The sequence below is a fragment of the Pelmatolapia mariae genome, linkage group LG17 (genome assembly GCF_036321145.2).
Source record: "Pelmatolapia mariae isolate MD_Pm_ZW linkage group LG17, Pm_UMD_F_2, whole genome shotgun sequence".
In the NCBI taxonomy this organism is placed as follows: Eukaryota; Metazoa; Chordata; class Actinopteri; order Cichliformes; family Cichlidae; genus Pelmatolapia; species Pelmatolapia mariae.
The window spans coordinates 19126244-19143592 of NC_086242.1; the positions used below are offsets into that span (position 1 = coordinate 19126244).

At 42.8% G+C, this 17349-nt stretch overlaps 1 protein-coding gene across 22 annotated transcripts in view; it reads left to right on the forward strand.

Moving 5' to 3' along the window:
- Positions 1-17349, forward strand: part of celf2 (cugbp, Elav-like family member 2) — a 237880-nt gene that overhangs the window by 115486 nt on the left and 105045 nt on the right. The window contains exon 1 of one of the 22 annotated variants that reach the window (XM_063460428.1): positions 11837-11915. The exons of the other annotated variants lie outside the window; for them this stretch is intronic. The gene's annotated coding sequence lies outside the window, so the exon portion shown is untranslated. Of the gene's footprint in view, positions 1-11836; positions 11916-17349 lie in introns of those variants that run through there. 22 annotated transcript variants of the gene reach the window in all.

Genomic DNA, 17349 nt, shown 5'->3' on the forward strand with positions numbered 1-17349 from the left:
CTCGTCCTCCTCCTCTTCCCTTCCTCCTTAGACGGGCTTATTCTACACCGACTGCGAAGTCCTTGGGGTGTTTAACTCCTCACCGCCACTTCTTCTCCTTCCTCTTCGCTCAGCACTGAAGCATTGCTCTGTTTCTCACCTGAGCCCCAGTTTAATTTCACTGTGAGAGTGGCGCTCACGCACTCATGCACACACACTCAATCATTCACTCACCTAACACCTTCACACACGCACACACACGCCGACTCACCAACAAATACAGATATGCACGCACACATTCAGAAGAAGCTGTCAAGAGTAATGGTGTTTAGTGTAATTTACTGTACCGCCATTGTAGCCTCTGCTTTCTCAATAGGAATCATTATAGAGATTACATAATGGGGGTAATTTTTCTTCTGCCGTATACGGCACTGTGACGGCAGTACAAAGTGTTTTGGAGGCTGGAGAAACCCTGTTAGCTGTAGCTGGGAAGTAAATGGGTCCAGCGTAGCCTGGCTAAATCAGCGCCTGTTAGCCCCCCCTTCAAATCCATGCCTATTACTCTTTAACAAACCCGAATGGATCCAGGGTATTGATCTGTTGACGAGGGAATGCTCTCTTTGTTCAAACGTACACGCTGAGAAAAGGAGAGAGCAGGAAGTGGAAAATTTGACACGGAGAGCTAATGCGCTACAGAAAATGTATATCAGGGGTGTCAAATATAACACCCGTGGACCAGAATCGGGCCCGCAAAGACTCCAATCTATCCCATTACACGTCTTTGGAAAATGTGAAGGAGGACATAAATTTTGCACTTTTAACCTTGTTCTCACTGATAAAGATCTTCCCCATGGTCCTTAATACTCTGCCAAAGTAATTAAGTTATAGATTTCTGTATTTTAAGCATTTACATCTCACAATTTAAGCTCAAAGAGCCATGCTGGCAGATTTAAAATGAGTTGTATGAAGACATAATAGTGCATTAGAGGCCCTTTAAAAGCTCGTTTTTATCGTTTTTAATCTGTGGCACCCGGCTGAAAATGTGTCTTTTAAGGATCAAACACCTTGTGTGGCTCTGAAAAGTTTTTTGCTCGTTCATTCATAAAAAATAAAAAAAAAGCTGTAGTCAGATTGGATTCACAGCAGTTGCAATGGATTCCAATTAAGATCAAGTGGGACTGCAAAGACTGATATCAAACAGTGTAAACAGCCTTTCAAAAACCACTAGATTCAACTGTTTTGATATGAATGGTTTGAATCATTTTTTGGGAAGGCCTGTGCAGCAAGCAGTTCAGCATGCATGTCAGTGCTTATGAGAACATTTCGTTTTAGCCCCGCTGGTTCTCCGTGCACTCATGAAATCAAGATGCGGGCTGAAGCATTCAGACAGTAACCCCCGAAAGAAACAACCAATTAAAAGAAAGAACAAAGCATTTTATTAACATTATGCCTCACTGTGCTTGTCACCGTGAAAGAGAACCACACAGGGAGACGGGTGATGCGAAGACAGTGTTGCTAGACAACTTGCTAGGTTACTGTAAATGCAATAAAAGCTTCCCAACAAGCGTTACATCCCGTGTGACATCAGCATCAAACATCTGAGCTGATATCTGCTATTTTTAAACTCACCTACAGTAAAGATCTACTCTGTGGTATGATTTTTTTTTAATCTCTTGAGTACTCAACATGTCTGGTTGTAAATGGTCTGAGATGCTGGTGCTCTAGTATGAATGTCACCTTTAAAGATTGTGTGCATTCATGTTAAGTAGCACCAAACACAACTACGCTCCATGTTATTATGTCACCAGAACTACTGTCAGGACTCAGTGTGTGACTCATGCTGTAATTCTACTTCCCAGATGAGTGTTTTCAAGACTGACAAGGAAGTAAAAGTGTGCCGACTGTAAGTCAGTCACAAAAGATCGCAATCAAATTAAAAGTTACAGGAGTTTTAATGTCCCGGGTCACAGATATAGCTGTAGCTTTAGCTCAGATGAGTCAAAAAGGCTTAACACGGAAGAAACAGAAACGTGGATCACGTTAGCATGTTTAAGATTGAAATCAGCTGCTTCTGGTTTGTGTTTCAGGGCGACTCGAGCCATCACCGTGCTTCAGACATTTGCTGGACGACGGCTGTCGGTCGCTAGCCTGATCGGGATTTTTAACAATGCAAACGCGAATCTTTAGTGATTTTAATCTGCGAACATCAGTTATTAAATTTGCGAGCCGTTTCACAGTCGATTAAAAGTCTCTTGGAGAGTCCCTGGCTGTGCGCGAGAATTCAATTTGCACATTTGAAAGGGTGCAACAAAAAAAAGTAATTCAAGGATTATAACAAATTAATGTTACCACGGAGCACGGCAAAGTCATCATATCACTTCTTAAATGAGTAATAAATAATGTGTAATAGTGCCAGGTTCCCTTATGATGGAGTAATTGACTCTCCTCTGTGGTGCTCCGAGGTCATTACCTCCCCAGTGATGATTCATGTGTTCTCTAATTGCTCTGACATCATCCATGTTGGATACACACAGTATCTCTTATAACACACACACACACGCTCATTTCATCATTTGGCTCAGCGGCAGCCGAGGCTGCCAATATTGTATTTACATTAAATGTGGATAATTTGATAGACCCTGCATGAGAAGAAGTTTGCTCCAGCATCAATATGGCTGCACAGGTGTCTAACCTTGACTACTTACCCAGCATGGCTATTCATAGGCCATTAATTAGAGCAGGATCCTGCTAATTAACACACAGGCGCACTTGCTTTCTCTGTGACACGCGCACACTCACACTCACACTCACTCTTCTCCTTCCCCCTGCACTCCACTCTCTTCACGTTTGAGTTCCATTTAATGCGCCCTGTTTGATTTGCCCTACTAAAGTAATGAGTTTGGAAAGCAGACAAAAATTCTGAAGTGTGTTTTGGAGGAGCCTCAGGATAATTTGAAGTCCTGGGGCTGGGAGTAGAAGTAGGCTCGCTCGCTTACATCCACAGCTGTACACATTTGCGTGCACGCAAGCGCGTAAATACACACCCGCGCACTGTCGCTTGTCTCGTGTATTATGTGTGTGTGTGTGTGTGTTTCCACAGCCGAACGAGAGGTTTTTTACGCGTTTTAAATGTTCTTTAGAGGAGCCGAGCAAAACAAAATCAGAGAAATCTGAGAAAATAACACTTTTTTCTTTTTTTTGTTCCCCGTAGTATTTCATTCAGAAAGAAAGTAGCAGTTGTGTTCTTGCTTGTAATGAGCAATTGTTGGTTATACAAAGTGGCTCTCAGTATCTCTTGCGAGGACTTGTTTGTTAGGTTTTCAAAAATCCAGGCTTGTAGAGCGAGTCCAATTCAATTGAAATCACATCGAGTGTCACTTCTTGTCAAAAGTGGCTCAAATCAGGTCTGGACTCTTCTTGAGTACATTCTCTTGAATGGCCAGCAGGGGGCAATTTTACCGACTCCAGTCTGTGTGTATAGAAGTCTATGGGAAACTGTTTCTATGTCTCACTTCATTTATGGCTTTAGTAAATCCTTTCCCAGTGAGTTTTCGATCCCAGTTGCTTTTTTCAAGTCTGTTCAATAGAGCATGTAATTCATTTTGTTCATTATGATTACATGTAGAGTAGAATAGATGATAAAGCAGGGTATGCTTTGACTGACAAGCCAAGAAAATAATCAACCGAAGCCTTCATATAAGGACTTTGGTGGCATCACAGTGGCTACATCTGTCTTTCATATCCTGTCTATGGCAGAGTGACCAAGCCATTCTCAAGTAAACAAGTTTAGTTTTTCACTATTCAGTTATGAAAAACATAAACAAAGTCAGATTTTAAGTCTCAAACCTCAAATCAGTTTTAAGGCGAAATCTCGTCTGATAAAATTTACATCAAGTCACAAATTCTTTCAACCTCAAGTCCAGAAATGAATTCCCATCAGTAAAAAGCTATCCACATCAACTGGCCTCATAAAACTGATTATTAAAAAGGTTTTCCATGCTATCTTTATATACCCATCCATTTCATGCCAATTATCCACTCCAGGGTCACAAGTTTTGGTGGAGCCTAACCAAGCTGTCATAGGTAGATTCTGGACAGGTTGCCAGTCGATCGCAGGCCTCTCCAACTAGTCCTCTGATCTCCAAAACTAGTCCTCAGACATTTGCAATCAGTCTTCACACGCTGCAATGAGTCCATCTGTCAGCTGTCATAGGACGAGAGGCAGGGTACACCTTGCTATCATTCACGCTGACATTCTTACATCCAGTTTAGTCACCACTTAACCTAACGTGCATGTGTTTGGACTGTGGGAAGAAGCTGGAGACAACCAGACAGTGGATTTGAGCCCAGGACCCTTCTAGCAGTGCTAACCACTGTGCTGCTGTCTTTATTCTTTCTATTTTAAATTGTCCTGAGATTTTAGCACCAACATAAAAACTTGTTTCAAGCCTTCAGTCATGTGTCATACAACTAGCAAAGTGTCTACCCGAATAAAGTTTTAATTTGACAAGTTTATGTCAGATATTTGGAAATGACAGAGGTTACATGTTTAACCTGTAAACGGTGTACAGTATTACAGTATTTGGACAGGATTAACCGTGTTGCTAGATTATTTAAGTGGTAGAAGAAGCTTATTTGGAGCAGGTCAAAAGATAAAGACCCCCTCTGCATTAGGAGATAAAGAAGGGTTGAGTAGATTAGGCCTAATAAAACAGAACAGCGACACCCCCCCCCCCCCCCCACAGCCGAATCTTTGTTGTCTAAACAATAACAGCTGTGACTGTGGAGTACACAAATAGCTCTGCAGCATTTTCACATCTTTCCCTCATGCCAAAAATTTTTTGCCAGTTACATTACAAGCACTTAGAAGCTGGAACAGCGCAGACGCACGTTTTTCCTCATGTGGTTCACATGGAAACGCGCAACCCAGCATCCACTCAGGCTGCAAGGTGCTGTCATCTCCATACTATCCAGTCAGAGGAGAGCCCTGCCGGGCCCTGCAAACCTGCACGGTTTCAAACGTCAAGTGAAAAATTACGTGAGAACAAATGATAGATTTGGCGAGTCTGGATCCAAGCCAGGGGGAGGTTTAGTTATGAAATAGGATGCAGATTAGCCTTCCTCCTTGTCCTCCTCTCCCTCTTCTCATTGCTCGTCAGCATTCAGACCTCATCGCGAACCAGTGCAACTCGTTGGCGTCTGTTAGCCTGAAGGAAGAGAGAGAGAGAGACAGACAAACAAGGATGAAGTGAGAAAAAGTAGATGATGGGTTAGGGCTGAGCAGCAGGGTGAGTGAGGCAGAAGAGCTGGAGAGGGAGGGAGACAGGGAAGATGGTTCATTAAACATTTAGAGGGATGGCGAGCAGACAGGCCTCTCGATTTCTCTCCTTTTACTGTTTGGGAGATAGGAGATTGAATGTAGGCCTGCCCGTGCACTGACATACACCTCTGTTAGGGCTTTGTCTGTTCGTGTGTATGCGTATACATCTCCGTGTGAGTTTTCTGTCACGCTGAAATTCCCGCTTGTCCCCGCAGGTATAGATAATGGCTTGGAAATGTAACTGCACGACCCTAAATAAGGCAGTCCCAGTCATGCTGTAACACTGTGCTTAATCCCTATATCAAAATACACACACGTACACATGCTAAGACAAACACCCAGGGTAATGCAATTCCAAGGTTAGCCAAAGAAATTATGTGTTAGTCAGGCTTACCCGTGGCATATCTGCCTCTCCATATGAACTGGAGTGTATTTACCCTTGTACACACCTCTGTGTATTGTCCCATTTAGCATGGTTCCCACTCATGCATCCTAATGGCCCCAGAGAGCCGGGGAGTCTCTGCTGTCTGTTATTAGTGAGCAGCACAGATCAATGGGCTCCGGAGCTGCAGCGCTAGCCTGTTAGCGCTTCCCCATTCAGACCCACTGAGCCGTGGCTAACACCACAGTGAAAGTGTTTGCTAGTATAAAGTCTCCAAAGTGTGGAGGCACACCTGTACCCACCCTGCTTCTACAGATGTAAAGCTGAGCTCTAAAGCCAGTGAGAGGAGAGAGGACCACTGTAGATAGGAAATGAGAAAGCATACAAAGGGGCCTTTGATGTGCCAGTTTGGGTCCAGTGGGTGGGTATTAAAGGGCAGATTCACCCAATTTACCAAAAAAAAAGAGAAAAGGGAAAACATATTTTCTCACTTACTTCTAGTTCTACTTAGCTGTGCAGGTGGTTTTTTCAGGTTCACAGATATTTGTCTCTTAGACTTCAGCTGCCACAACAACACAAGAGGTAAAAGGAATTTCATTTGTCGGCCTCAAAGCATTGACAACTCGCATTCAAAAAAATGTAACGGCATCTCTCCAGAAGCATTGCCCCTTGTAATACACAGACACCGCTGTGGACTGTTTTCTTAGGGAAATTTGCTCCTGCAGAAAGCGTTTGCAATGAGCTTAAATAAAGATAAAAGCAATCTCTTTGTCTAGATACAGATAGAGTAAGCAGGCAAAATATTCAGTCTTTTTCAGGTAAGCAACTCTTTGTTAGGGGCAGCGGGGCAGCGGAGCTGTGTTGAAGGCTGTCACCTCGCAGCTTTTCGATTTCAGGTCATAATAGTTTCATATCTATCACCGGTTGGTTTTTGAGGAAGTTCTTCGTCTGATTTGTGTTGGTTTATTTTGCTAAATTAGAGGTCTGGGCACTATTTAACTCCGTCAAAATCTATTTGTAAAGCCCAGCTGCTGAATAAGATCATGAGTTGAAGCCTCTTTCATTTTCTTAAGCTAGAGTGGAGAGTTGTGTGCGCATACTGATGGAGATTCCCATTCATATGATTGGTGAGTACAAACACATCTTTTTATGATTTATGTAGAACAAAGAGCCAGTGTGGAAGTCTCTATCCCACTGTTCTCCTATGCTGACGTAGGTCTCAAGACAGTCAGTGACTTAGTGGCGATCTGTGGTCGCAACCGAATCTTTTTTGTGTTAGCCTTGGGAAAGGCTTGAATGGTCAAACTGAACTGTTCTGCAAACCACACTGCAACCGCACCAAAGGTACAGCTGTGCCCCACAGGGTTGCCTAAACCTCTACTTGTCCCTGGAGCACAGATTAGTGTAATAGATAAAAAGACAATGCTTTATAAATACCAGTCTATGCTCCAGTTTAGATAACTGATGGGTGTATACCGTTCCTTAACATCTTTCTGGCCACTTGCTCAGAAATGGCAAAGAACTTCAGATTTAACTCTGCAATGTTTTTGAAGTTTTCTGAATTCTACCTAATTATTTAGAATTTTTAGGACATTTACCAGATGGTTCAGTTTCACCACCCTTATAAACCTATTTGACAGGTTGGTGGAGATCAAAACAGAGCTGAAAGGAGAGTGACTACTCTGTAAACGCAGGAAATAGTATGATTAAAAACTGCATTGCAACTGTTAATTTGCTTAGATTTGTTTTCTGCCCTCTAGTTGACAAAAATAGCTCCACTTTACAGGCTGGATATTGAGTTGTCACTGAGTCATCCATCAGATATGATGGGTTTTGTTTGAGTTTTTTTATTGGTATTGTTGGCTTGATCAATACAGCGCTGGTTCTGTAAGAGAACAGTGCTAAATTAATTCAGTAGGGCACACATTTGTTTGATTTCTTCACAAATGTGTGTTGAAAGTGTTTTATTATCCCGATTAGTATCAGTATTATGTGGAAATGGTATTATTATTCTGTTAGTGTCTGCTGACAGCCTTACTGGTTTTTCATAGGCTTTTCAAAACTGATGCACAAAGAAAAAAGACTGTTTCCATGTGAACCACATGAGAAAAAAAGAATGAAAAACAATTGGAAGAAAAACAGATTTAAAGATATCGAATATCAGAGCAAAATGTCAGCCAGATACTCACTCACTTTTGGGCCTTGCGAAGCAATGTCGCTCAGACCGTTTGTGTTGATTTGACAGAGACATTGAGCTTTCTGCACATGCACACTAACACACACACACACAAGTATAATTAGCCAATCCCTCTCCCTTTCCGTCAGCATATGTCAGCATATGGCTCCCTCCTCAGAGAGGCTGATGAACAGACTGATCAAGGTTTAATTTTGCCCTGGAGGTCCTGACCTGGAATGTAGGGCAGAAATAAGGGAAGGAAAGGAAAGGAAAGGAAAGGAAACCAAACCAAAGCAAAGGAAAGGAAAGGTTTTTTTTCCAAACAGCTGGCAGCCTGAACTCCTTCCTCCTGTTGACCGGCCTGATGCTGTTGCCTGGGTTGTTACTGTCAGACTCCTGCTCCTTGCATGGGACTGAACATAGAACCATATTGAGCCATCTGTTCCAGCGCTAATTGGTATGCATGACATTGTTTTTCCGACCCATAAAACCTAATGAAAATGAACACCCCACCCACCCTAATATCTGTTAATGCTATCACCCGCTTTCTCCCCCCCGTCCCCCTCCAGCTCAAGCCCTCCTCCTTTACAACATTACAGGAATAATTACACTGTAGTGGGCATTAGCAGCAACTCTTGGTGAGGCACTTTCTGTCCAGGAGGCAGGTCCAAAGATTGGAGATCACCTGCTGTTCTCAGTGGAAACCTGTCAGCTGTCTGAGATCCAGCGCCCTCCCAACACCCCGTAAACTGGGTTCAGAGTGTGAATTGCCACAATTTTATTGAGTAAAGTGCTTGGAAATGCAGGGCTGTAATGTGCAAGTGATTTCCTCCTTAATACTGACGGTGCACTGAACGAATCAGACAAGCAGAAAGAGACAGAAACGAGGGAGGAAAGGCTATAAAAAGCAAAAGAGGCAGTAAGTAGATGAATAATGTGAAAGTCCAAAGAGTTATATGCACAAACATTACTAATTATTGAGCAATACCAAATCAAACCCGATCTGCTTGCGTTACGAAATATAAAGTTAGGTAATGGAGTTCTCTGGTATTATTTGACTAATGCTTTGCAGGAGATCTTAGTGAAGTGCAATGAAAACTATGTGCTGTTTCCTGGAATTATTTCATGAGTTTTGAACTGGAGAGTTGGTGACCTGACTTTATAAATGATTTAAAAAAAACAGGCTTTGGATAAGATGGATGTAGCCACTGTGACATCAACCTCTGGTTTTTGAAGTCTTGTCTCTTCAGGCTCTCCTGGGCTGGGACACTGAACGCTCTCCCTCGAGCGAGGCCTGGTTCCAGGGCGTGACCACAGTAACCCTATACCAGGCAGGGGAAACTGGTCCCTAGGTTTTTTTTTCTCTGTCATGGGGGATCACTTGAAATTATTGCTTAAAGTTCCAAGTATTATGGATGATAGGCTGAGGGGTTCAATCAATCGGGAGGGACTTACAGTGGAGCCGCTACTCCTCCACATTGAAAGGAGTCAGTTGAGATGGACACCTCCTGGGTGAGGAGCCATGTCTTCTTTGTTTGTTTGTTTTTTAAATTGAAGTGGCTGACTGAGCAGCCAGTGGCAATAGATGCCCATTGTGTAGAGATTTATCACATCTGTCATCTGTTTTGCTCGAAATTGGACCATAATCTACCCAGTGAACATTAAATTAGTCTATAAACTGAAGGTTGAGACTACAAACCTTTTGTAATATACTTCATTACAATCGTTTTTGTCTACCAGTTTTTGACTTTGGACTCAGATTGTTTTATTTGACTTAAAAACTGGGCTTAAAATTTGCACCTTACATTGGCTTGGATGCATGTAATATTTCTAATACATCAGTATTTTAAAGGGACTGATGGTCTTTTAGGTACATCACATTTTGACCATCCCAGGACCAAAACAGTGAAGGAAGGCATGATGCGGGAAGACTTAAAAGAAAAGAATTTGGAATAAAACCAGGATAAGAGGAAAATTAAAGGAGTAAAGGGACTTGGCAAACATATAGCTGTACAGCCTCAGTACAGTTTGTGTGGGTTAATGTGACGTCAAACTGAAGAATGTGTTGTACATGTGGACAAAACACCCCAGTTGTATTTTGTGTTTAGTGGGAGCCTGAGGTCAAACACACAATCGCACTCAGTCGCAAACGCCTTGAAATGATCTACGAGGGAAATTACAGCGCAAACAAGAGTTTACAGATGTGTCCTCACAGAGAAAAGGAACTTCTCAGTGTTGGGTTTTTTTCTAGCCACACACACACCAACACAGAAAACATTGCCCTCCCATGCCAGCCAATAAATAGGTTTCCTCCGGCTGTCTCTCTCCACTGTGTTCAACTTCACTTTGCTTTCGCTCCGAGCATCCTCTCCACTACTGCAAGAACTACTACTCCTTCCCCTCTGAGGTCGTACAGGGTATATGTGTGTCTAATAATGGCTGATTAAAGTCATAAAAGCAGTTTCACCTGGAATATGCTGAGAGAAAAAAAACCCCACACACACTTTTTTGTTTTATTGACATCATATATGAAAATAGGATCCTCTCCACATGCTAATAGAGGTAACTCACAGGCTTTCATAACCTTTGTACTGCAAGCAGCGTAGAGGTTTGCTCACAATGGGACACAATTGTGCCAAAGCCAGTACAGCAAATGCACTCGTGTTGTTAAATCAGTGGTGGTTTGTTGCTGGCAAGTGCCCCGTTTTCTCTCCCGCCTGTCTGTGTTCCTGTTTGTCTCTGTCTGATGCCCTTTTTGTGCTTTTTCTTCTTTTTTTGTATTTACCCTGTGGTTTTCTGCTCTGTTGTCCCCTTTAGAGGTGTCACGACCAATGTGCATGAACACACCGGGGGGGATTTATTGTTCAAGCGGGGCACAGTGGTGGAGGTGTTGCATGTTGTACAAGCAGACAAGGATTTACTGTAAAACACACGCAAAAGCACTCAAGCACCTGTGAAGGCCCAGGTGACTTTTATTTTTCCGCCAGTTCCATCAGCTGAATTGAACCGGTACCAATCTGATATGATCCCCCACCACCATCACCACCAGCCCGTCCGCTATTTCTTCTGTTCGCTGGATCGGCATTGTTGGCCCGTTTTGCGGAGAAGCATTAGTCAAATGGGCCATCATCCCCGTCGGCGAGTCAGATGATGACTTTTGGCAGAGTGCAGCCGCAGCGCGATGCCAGACAATCAGAGCCACTGCCATTTCATCACACGGTCGCATGCGGACGCACAGGCACGCACGCAGACTCACACCACAAACAAGCTGTTTCTCATTAAGCCCGCAAACATGAGAGATTGAGTGAGAGGGACGAGGGGTGATGACGGAGGGGAGACGAAGGGAGCCGAAGGCTTTTTCCAGGGTGAGATAAGAGAGCTGGAAGAATGAGACGAGGGACACGGTGCAAATCCACCAAAGAGTCAAGGGTGAGGCACCTACCTACCTGACACCCAGAGCTTCCACCCCCCCCAGATGCCCTCACCCCCTATGTCCATTGCTGTTCCCATGGCAACAAGATATAGGGAGGATGTGGGGTGAAGAAAAGAGGAAGTGTGCTAAAGATTAGGGTGGAATACTGCTGCTACTGCCTGGATTTGACCAATCTGGTGTTGAGGCTTTAAGACGCTCTAATTCCTTCCCCCCCTTCCTTTTTATCACGTGCACACACACACACGCACAGAAACTCCAGGTCAGACTGATGTGAGCTAGAAAGCATATTTTGAGGGAGAAAATTCCAGGAACTGCGCTGTCAAAGTAGAAAAAAACGGAAGAAGAAGTGGTAAAAACTAAGTACAGCTGTTTTTTGTTTTTGTTTTTTTCTCCAAAATATTGGCCCCAAAAATAGAAAAACATTAAGGCCACAACTCAGTGTTTGAGAATTTTCCCCGTGCGGGAATATTTTTATTTTTGTCTCCAGCAGATCGCCTCCCCATCTGTGTATCTGCGAGCTTGAAAACTTTGTGACCAGATGTGCATTAAAATTCACTTTGCTCATTCACGCTCCCACGAGGAAGAGCGTTATTGAATCCAGTGACCTTGTGACCTCTCCTACAGTGTAAGCAGGCAATATTTCTATTTATCTCTCAACAGATACAAACTTATTGATTTTTCTTGTGTCTAGATGAAACTTGTACATCTTTACAAACGCTTGTGGTGGTTGGAAAACCTTTTGTATTGTCCATGATTAGGAGTTTACCATGGACAGAGGTTAAATCCATAGATGACTGTGGAGGCAGTATGTGCAAAAAGGACTATACCAAAGCTCATACCATTTTGTCAGATTTGGATCTAAAGGTCGATACCAGTTGCTAATCTACCTGCTTGCCAGCTGTTGTCAGTGAAAACCAAAAGCTAGAAAACATCTAGAGGTCATGTGAAAAGGTGTGTTTAAAATCTTTCACGCTGAGTGAGCAAATTCAGCTTTGTAGCAGGTGCTTTAGGTTGTGAAGGAATGTATTTTAACCCAAACCCTCGTCTTTACTTAACCCTAAAAACCCTTGAAAATAAAAGTATGGGAAACATTTTCCTTTGGCACAAACATCAAGTGTGGTTGAGTTGTGTTTGAGGAACAGGAGATAACCCTTGCTAGGGCGGTGTTTCAGATCAAAAAGGGTGTTCACTCGAAGGATTTAGAAGTGATTGGTAGGTGCTTCTCTACAGGTCGTAGTTCAGCTCCACTGCGAGTGTGACTCGCCCTAAGTGGATCTCCTCCTCTGCATGTGACGGCGTTCATCACCTTGTTGTTTCTTCTCGCAAATTATAAAATAGCACTTTGAGTGTGTGTGTGTGTGTATGGGAGGCAGTGGCACGGTGACTAATACACAGTTTAAGTTTCGTTGTGCAACTTAATTAACTTACACACATGCAGACAGGCTGTGAACAGTAGAATAATGTTTGCACTTGCTTTGAAAGGACCTCATTCATCCATAACATGTTCTTTCTTTATGAACCGTGAAGCATTTTTAAAAGAAGTTAAGGGGGGGAGAAAACTCAAGCTTGAATAGAGACGGAATAGAGTTATTCATATACCAATTTTGAGTGCACCTGTTGAGGCTTTCATTTGGGTACTCAGCTGTGATACATTTACAGGCATTCTTATATGAGGCTCAGAGTGTGTGTGTGTGTGTGCGTGCGTGCGTGCGTGCGTGCGTGCATGCTTGCGTGTGTGTTTGACTGGAAAATGCCTGAATTCAGAAGAATCAGACCTGTTCAAAAATTACTCTGACCTATATTTTCTTCCCAGCGCTGTTCTGTTCACACCGTTAGCTACAAGGCGCTCGTGTGATGGGGTGGGGGTGGGGTGGTTGCTTCCATTATGTTTACATGAAAACCGGTGAAAAGAAAAAGAGGGAAGAAGACAAGTGGCTACAGATTGGGTGCACGCTTCATTATCATTCTTTCTTCTTTTTGATTCATTCACTGTGTTTTTAAATCTGTTAATCTCTCGACATTCATAAATAACTTTTAAAGGCCAGTTTTCATTTTGGCCTTTGGGCAAGTTGCTTGTGGAATTGACGTCAATTAGCAATAGCTGATGTTTCACCAGATGAGATGACATCTTTCATAATGCTTTCCATTTCAGCCCTTAAAAGTAAAAGTCAGAGCTGGCTAAAAACGACACGGTGGCTGTCTGAATGTTTTGTATTTTTATGCTAATGACTTGCTGAGGTAGGAGAAATGAAGTGTTAACTTTAAGGTTGTTAGCTTAACACATCCTGTTATTTGATCGGTCCGATTCCAAATGTTTGTGCTGATGGGAACATTATCTTGCTATATGTTCTTTAAAAGCTTATCTGACATGTTGCGTAAATACACAGATATATTGCATGTGTTCATATACAAAGCTGTGAAAAAGTCTTGATCCAGTCTTCATTTCTTTGTCTTTCTGGGAAAATCAGATATAGGTGGTGTGATTTATGGATATGTAAAAACACATAGAAATCCAGTATATAAGAAAAAAAGACTTTGAAATATTTAGTACGGCCCCTTTTATTCTTCAACTCTTCCTTTAAGTAGTCTTCAGGAATAGTTCTCCAGGCTTCTTGAAGGACATTCAAAGCTTTTCTTTGGATGTTGGCTCTCTTTTGTTCAATATTACTGGTGTTCCCAACCCACTGGCAGTGTGTTGGTGGATCATTTTCATGGTGAAAAATTAAGCTGTTGTCAGATCAGAACCTTTTTAGATGGTATTGGATGGTGCATCCACAGTTTTGACAAGGTCCCCAACACCACTTACTGAAATGCATCCACAAACCATGACAGACCCTTAACATCGGTTGTTTGCTAAGTTGTTTGTTATGCATAGACAGAACACTTGTTCATCCCTTGAGTTAGGTGTCTTATGCTTAACTGTTTCATAGGTTAGTGTTTAGTGACTTGACAAGTAAAAACACCTGGACTGAAATTGAGTGAAAAACCAGCCAATGTCCAAAGAAATACTATGAAAGACCCCCAGAAAGCCTGGAGAAGTATTGCTTCGACTGTTCTCATCATAAACCAAAAAATGTCATCGGCAGCCAGGCTCAAAGCCAAAAACTGACAAAAGCAATGAGGTTTTTTAGCAGCGTTTAAGCATTTCCATTGCGGGAAACTGTTTTATTTTTTCAGCCAAGCTTTTACTTTGTCATTTGTTTTCAAGTATTCATATCAAGGTAGCTTTATGTGCCACAGATCACACCGCATGAACTGCCACCTGCAGCACCCAACAAGGGAGCTTTAATTCCAAGAAAACAGTGTGGGCTCCTCCAGCGTTTTATACATGCAGGAAAATATGAGACATGAGAAACGAGCAGAATGAGACACATTTCACTTGTGTCCATGTGTGTCATGCATCAGTACGTTTTCTTCGCATTGTGAGTGTCTAAGTGTGCGTTTGTGTGTGTGTGAGTGTTAGAGCGTAGGTGTATGTGTGTCTTCCCTCATTATCCGGCGACGGCGTGCGGTAGCTCGTTAGCGCAGAGCTAGCTGAGCGTCAGGGCACCGGTGCAGCTTCATTAGGTACTGTGACATTTATCTGATCGTTTCCCTGCGTCGCATGTACTGCCACGTCTCCATGGCAACCGCAAAATGCGTGCACACACATAAAGGCAATCATACAGTCTCATACAGACTGAGCACTTTCTGCTGCTTTCCTCCTCCCCGCTGCATAGAAACACTGATAATAAAAAATATTTATTATGAAACATGTACCAGTGGCTGTTATCCCAGAGCTGTACCCAAGGTGGGTGGAATATTGCTTATTGTAAAGTTCAAGTGAATCACAGGCAATATCACACTCCTTCATTTGGCTCGTACAGGGCCCCTGGGAGCCAGTTTACCTCGCTGTAAGTCACTTAGAGAAAACCTAAAAGTGTTCCAATAATAACACTGAATGCCATTCATTTAGTTTGAGTCACTAATCCGCCGTGCACTGACAAAATCAGTTACGGACTGGGATTCTGGAGGGAAAAAAGTGTGTCTCTTGTGTTGTTTGGTGAAGTTACTAATCTGCAGAAAACACTGAGGCTCATGAAGTAAATTGTGAGTGTGTTTCACTGGATGTGCGCGTATCTGCATGCACGTTATACGTACGTGTGCACACACTGATGCACAGATGTTAGAATTCCAAGGTGCGTATGAGCGCTGTTCACTTGGGGCGAGTGTTGATGAAAGGAGCACATTTAAATGGCTGCAGTGATTTTGTAAATCTCATATTTCTAAGGATCTCCAAGTATGTTTACAAGTGTGTCTTCCTCACCTCATTTTAATGCAGAAGGCTGTGTGATGTGCTCATTGATGCTCAGTATGTCCAATGGGGGAAAATGCACTCAGCAGAGCCAACTTCTCTTTCATTTTCAGGGATATAAAGAACATGAATAGAGCATCACTGTTCAAATGGGTTAGATGGTATCGGAGTTCAGGAGCTAATGGTTATCTATGGAACCCTACAGAGAAAGATCTACAAGCTTTGGGCCCCCATATATTAAACATTTGAAAGCAATACATTTCAAGTGTTTAGTAAATTTTATATCTTAGTTCATATGATAGTCATAATTCAATAGTCATAATTTTAAAGGCCTTTATGAGCAAGAGCCAATAATTGGGGGAAAACATTAAAGTCCTTAAAGCCGATATCTTCTGGTTATCCAAAGTCGGTTAACATGGCAGGAGGCTAAGCAGGATGTTCCACATGTCCTGCTCCCCAGCCACACTTCCCAGTTTCTTCCAAGGAGTTCCAGAGTTGTTCCCGGGTAAATAAGATGTATAATTTCTCCAGCTCATTATGGATCTACCCACTTAGGCCTGCGCAGAAACCTTCCAAAGAGAGGCACCCAGGAAGCATCCCAACCAGATGCCCAAACCACATCAACTGACTTCTTTCGACACGTAGCAGCTTCACTCCAATACTTCTCCGAATGTCTGAGCCCTTCGTCCTGTCTCTAAGCCGGAACCACAGAGGAAACCTCAACGTGTGCCTCAGCTCTCTTTTCACCACAACAGTCTGGTGCAACACCTGTATTACTGCTGATGAATCGCTAATAAGTTCCCAAGATACTTGAACTCACTTGCTTGAGGCAGCTTCTTTCCACCAACCCATAAGAACCATGGCCTCAGACTTGAAGACTCTCATTCCAGCTGACTCAGCTGCAGTAAATTTAATATCTTAGTTCATATGATATTCATAATTTTCTCACTCAGTAGAGGCAACTTGACCACTCGAGTGCATGCTGAAGGTCACATTCTCTTGAGGCCAATAGAACTACATCATTGGCAAAAAAAGTATGGATGACGCATCCGCTCTCTGCTTTACTGGGGTTTCCTGGTCTGTTTTAAATCTTCAGACTTCCAATTTGGTTTGGAGCCATGCTGTCTAAAGCTGCGATCCAGTCAGCCAGCTAGCAGCTTAACAGGAGTCACTAAGAGATGGAACTAACTAGTTAGTAGTGATTGAACTTAAGAATACAGGGTTACATTTTCAACATGCAGTGCAGAGCTGGAATTTTTTTAAATAGAGGTGCAATTGAGAAAGAAAATGTCTGGAAACATCTGATCAAACACAAGCTTTTTAACTTGACAGGTCACATCTACAAAGTCTGTGTATTATTTGCTAGCATGCATGTGAGACGGGAAATATCTGCTTAATGCAGCCCAAGAGAGCCGCTATCTTGTTTGTTGCTTCTTCCCAGCTCTACCCAGACAGTCCATGTCTTAAACAAACTATCTCCTGCTGTGTACTGATCGTAGAGTCATTTCTTCCGAAAGTAGTATTATTGAATTGTCATGTAGCCCTTGATGTACCCCTTTCAGCGTCTTCCACGATTTCTGTCTGTTTGTGTTAAAGTCATGTCAGAATCTGTCAAGGTGTGCACGTGTGAGGAGATCTGATTGCCCGTGGTAGTATGTCTGTGTGTGTGTTTTCTAACATATTTGTAGGTGTGTCTTTGTGTGTGTGCGGTAAGCTGACCTTGGTCCCTGCACTCCCTCTGGGGCGAAGAGGGGAACTGATGTTT